The sequence below is a fragment of the Pseudophryne corroboree genome, assembly GCF_028390025.1.
Source record: "Pseudophryne corroboree isolate aPseCor3 chromosome 3 unlocalized genomic scaffold, aPseCor3.hap2 SUPER_3_unloc_7, whole genome shotgun sequence".
Classification (NCBI taxonomy): domain Eukaryota; kingdom Metazoa; phylum Chordata; class Amphibia; order Anura; family Myobatrachidae; genus Pseudophryne; species Pseudophryne corroboree.
This window is the reverse complement of record NW_026967563.1, coordinates 3,292,226-3,297,668: the sequence shown is the minus strand read 5'-3', so window position 1 is coordinate 3,297,668 and position 5,443 is coordinate 3,292,226.

The window sequence follows — 5,443 nt, the reverse complement described above, 5'->3', positions numbered from 1 at the left end:
AGAGAGGCCCTTAAAAATTTGAAGGAAAACACCGAGCTAGTTATCAAACCAGCCGATAAGGGGGGCAGCATAGTTATCATGTCTAAATTGTGGTACGAACAGGAGGTTCTTAGACAGTTGGACGAGAGAACAACATACCAAAAACTACGTACAGACCCCACAAATGGCGTCCTTTCCAATTTGAAGGTTTTGTTGGACAAATATAGGGACTTGGAAGTCCTAAATGAAAAGGAATACAAATTCCTTTTCAATAATGAACCCACAACTCCTGTGTTATATATTCTTCCAAAGATCCACAAGAACCCCACCCATCCCCCGGGCAGACCCATTGTGTCAGGTATTTGGTCTGTGACGGCTAATTTATCCGAATTTCTTGATTATTATTTACAGCCTTTGGTTCTAACAAACCCCTCCCATTTAAAAGACACAAGAGATGTTCTCAACTTTATTAACACTCTCATATGGGAAGAAGGTTGGATTTTAGTTACCGCTGACGTTCGATCCTTGTACACAATAATTGACTATCATAAAGGAGAGACAGCGGTAAAAATGTTTCTGGAAAATAGCTCACTGGATAGTAAACTTCAGGATTTTATTTTGGAAGGAGTTCATTTCATATTGTCCAATAACTTTTTTCTGTTTAATGACACCTTTTATCTTCAAAAAGTGGGGACTGCCATGGGCACCAGGTTCGCTCCAAGTTACGCAAACATCTTCATGGGCCATTGGGAGAATGAGGTAATTTGGAGCCATAACCCTTTTGGAGCGAACCTGGTGTCCTGGCGAAGATACATTGATGATGTCTTTTTTATTTGGAAAGGGGGCCGTGATACCCTGGGTGATTTTTATTCTTATCTGAATCACAATGAGCTGAATATTGAATTTTCTTTTGAAGATAGTACCTCCTCTATAAATTTTCTAGATGTGACCATATTCGTAGAGAATAACAGTCTCCACACAAAATGTTATACGAAACCAACTGATTCTAGCACTTTCTTGAGAGCCGAGAGTTGCCACCACCCCAACTGGCTTGGAGCAATCCCTGGGGGACAACTACGAAGGATCAAACGAAACTGTTCCATGAATGATCACTACAAGGAACAAGCATCACTGATGAAAGACAAGTTCCTAGCCTCAGGGTACTGCAAAACTTCATTGGACAAAACTTTGAATACAATCGACACAGTAAAGAGGGAGGAACTATTAATCAATAAGAATATCAATTCCGTTAAGGATAACAGTTATGATTTGGCATTTATAACAACGTTTAACAGCCAGTATAAGTCTCTTAAGAGGATTCTCAATAAACATTGGAATATCTTAAGAAATGATCCAATTATAGGAAAATCACTACCCAAAAACCCAAATGCATCTACAGAAGGGCACCAAACATAGGTTCAAAAATTGTAAGAAGTATGTGCCCCCCTATAACAGCAAATGCCAGAGTAAAAACAAAAGGTTTCTTTAGGTGCGGAACTTGCATAGGGTGCAGAGGAATAAAGGGTGATAGTAAAAAACTTACAGAGGTAGAGATTAACGGGAAGATCATCAAGATCAATTAATTCATCACGTGTAACGTAAAAAACGTTGTTTACGGTATTGAATGCTCCTGTGGATTGGTGTATATAGGCCGGACATCTAGAGCCCTGAAAATCCGTATAGGGGAACATATTCGTAACATAAAGAACGGGTTACAGACACATGCATTGTCGGAACATTTTAGACAAAAACATGGAAGTAATATATTGGATATCAAAAGATTTTTTGGTCTCAAACAGATATCGGGACACTGGAGACAAAGAGATCTGGCCAGTCAGTTAGCAAAATCCGAAATGCGTACCATTTTTGAGTTAGGGACTCTTAAACCTGGGGGACTCAATAATGATTTTGAGATTAAATGGTTTTTATGATCACATTGAGTCTTATATGCCACCTGTAATCACTCCATGTTTTCCGATATTTGCATGCAGGAAGATCACTGCACTTTGATTGGGGGGTGTGCGGCTGTTTTATTCATGGGGATTGCATTCGTCACCTATACGTGTTTTTATTGGCATTTATATTGATCTTTTATTTTTTTATTTATTAACTGCAGGATATCGTCTTAACACTTCTGGACTATCTATTTTAAACTGATCAGCATTGTCCCCGAGACCATCCCATAATGATCAAAGGACTTTTAGTGACTTCATGTATAGAGATCATGGGAGGGTCCGGGGTACAATTAGGTTTAGGGGGTTGTAGTGATGGAATGTAATAGTCATATGTCAATGCAGATAATACATGCCCTCTGGTTGGCTATGGATATTAGAATGGCTGAGAATGAAAATACACCACTAGAAGCGGATTGACGCTCCCTGTCATTATGAGTACATAAATGTAAAAACCATAACAGAGCGGGATGCTGGGCGACTGGTCCTCTGGACCATAGTTACATATTCCGGGTACATGAAATAAGGACTTGAGTGCTGCACATTGTTGAATACACAGAACAATGAACGGACACGCATTTCAGGTTTCTATGGAGACAGACACTGCCGGAAGTGACGCAACGCCTCCTCGATCGTTACTATGGACACATATCTTTAATCAACTTGAGGGGACAAATGTGTATATTTTGATAGAATTATGTATTTTTGAAATGCCGATCATACAATATTGTCTGCTAGATGTGACAACTGATTATAAGAAACATACTTAGTAGACACACGCATTTTTTTAACGGACCGGAAGTGACGTTACGTCTCTATGGGAATATGCATTAACTCAGAGCAATGCACTATGGGATTTGTAGTAGATTACCATATGATTATCAGCTGGAGTTATAGGACGGGGATTGGACAGAACTGTGTTTAAATATCTAGGGGCCCTTCTCCACACACACAGCCCGGATTCTCCTTGAAAAAGACCTCAGCTTGAGAGGTGGAAACGCGTTGGAGCGGGGACATCGATATCTGGCAGCCGACGTGACCGTGACGAGGTGAAGTCCAGGTCAGCTGATTCAGCGGTGATACAACATCCGTGGGAACCCGGGACCCACCACACACATGCTGATACTGAACTGATTTGTCAGTTCTTGGCTTCTGGTAATTCATTCAATCACAGTCATTGAGGCTTTCATTTAATTTGTGTAGTTGTGTGTGGAGTTTTGATACGTCATCTGTTTTAATTGTTATTAACCTAAAATATTAAAAATTGTACTTCACTATATGCAATTTTGCTTTCCTTTTGGGTGGATACAAATCCTCATGGTTTATATACACTGAAGAACATTCGCATGGATCTGTAATCTCCCAGTAGCGCCAGATAAGTTTATCCTATTTTGTATTTGTGTTCTGATGTTTGGTGAAGGCTTTGGGGAATCCTTCAATTAGGATAGTATAGTCTGGCTGCACACTGTGTTTTAAGCGCACCCTGTTGTGATCACACTTCTGACCATTTATACTACTGCAATGTCCTCTACCTGGGTCTCCCAGCAAAAGAATTACACTGCTTGTAGCTTGTACAGAATGCAGCAAACAGGCTATTACCTAACCAGCCCGTTCCTGCCACATAACACCCATTCTCTGCTCCCTCCACCGGCTGCCTGTAAGATGGTGACTCTGGGCCTGATTCAGGTTGGACTACAGTGTGTGATCCAAACGGAATTATTGAGAAAAAGTTGCGGACGCATGCGCAGCGCCCGTCCTGCGTATGCACCTGCATTCTCTACAGGGGGCTGTAGGAAATGTGATTGCTTCTTGTTAATCAGGCAGAGGCAGTCACGGGGTGGGGGGTAAAGCTCCGTTTCCAGTGAGAAGATGGAGCGTTGCAAGTGATGTGTTGCGAGAAAGGGAGGTGGACAAACGGCATGTTCACTGTGGCTGCATGACATCACACGCAGCCATCGCAATCTAGAAGAACGCTGTGGGGATCCTGCGGGTGCAGCTAAGCTGGCAGGATGCTTCACTAGTTTCTAAGATGAAGCAGAAATTGTGGAGGGATCGCAATTTCTGCTTCATCAAGGGGGAGGCGCCGGTCTGCATACTGGGCTACCTCGCCCTGCGATGGGCAGCCCCCAGCACGCTAGAAAAAGGATTGCTAATTAGCAGCATCTGCTATCCTTACTGACTTACTGTAGGCACCTATTACATAATCTTACTGACTCTCCCAGCCCTACATGACCAGGGTCCATGTACCAGAAGCAGCTTCTGCCTCCTTACTGACTTACTGTAGGTCCCTATTACATAATCTTACTGACTCTCCCAGCCCTACATGACCAGGGTCCATGTACCAGAAGCAGCTTCTGCCTCCTTACTGACTTACTGTAGGCCCCTATTACATAATCTTACTGACTCTCCCAGCCCTACATGACCGGGGTCCATGTACCAGAAGCAGCTTCTGCCTCCTTACTGACTTACTGTAGGCCCCTATTACATAATCTTACTGACTCTCCCAGCCCTACATGACCAGGGTCCATGTACCAGAAGCAGCTTCTGCCTCCTTACTGACTTACTGTAGGCTTCTATTACACAATCTTACTGACTCTCCCAGCACTACATGACCAGGGTCCATGTACCAGAAGCAGCTTCTGCCTCCTTACTGACTTACTGTAGGCCCCTATTACACAATCTTACTGACTCTCCCAGCCCTACATGACCAGGGTCCATGTACCAGAAGCAGCTTCTGCCTCCTTACTGACTTACTGTAGGCCCCTATTACATAATCTTACTGACTCTCCCAGCCCTACATGACCAGGGTCCATGTACCAGAAGCAGCTTCTGCCTCCTTACTGACTTACTGTAGGCCCCTATTACATAATCTTACTGACTCTCCCAGCCCTACATGACCAGGGTCCATGTACCAGAAGCAGCTTCTGCCTCCTTACTGACTTACTGTAGGCCCCTATTACATAATCTTACTGACTCCCCCAGCCCTACATGACCAGGGTCCATGTACCAGAAGCAGCTTCTGCCTCCTTACTGACTTACTGTAGGCCCCTATTACATAATTTTACTGACTCTCCCAGCCCTACATGACCTGGGTCCATGTACCAGAAGCAGCTTCTGCCTCCTTACTGAGTTACTGTAGTTCCCTATTACATAATCTTACTGACTCTCCCAGCCCTACAGGACCAGGGTCCATGTACCAGAAGCAGCTTCTGCCTCCTTACTGACTTACTGTAGGCCCCTATTACATAATCTTACTGACTCTCCCAGCCCTACATGACCAGGGTCCATGTACCAGAAGCAGCTTCTGCCTCCTTACTGACTTACTGTGGGCCCCTATTACAGAATCTTACTGACTCTCCCAGCCCTACATGACCAGGGTCCATGTACCAGAAGCAGCTTCTGCCTCCTTACTGACTTACTGTAGGCCCCTATTACACAATCTTACTGACTCTCCCAGCCCTACATGACCAGGGTCCATGTACCAGAAGCAGCTTCTGCCTCCTTACTGACTT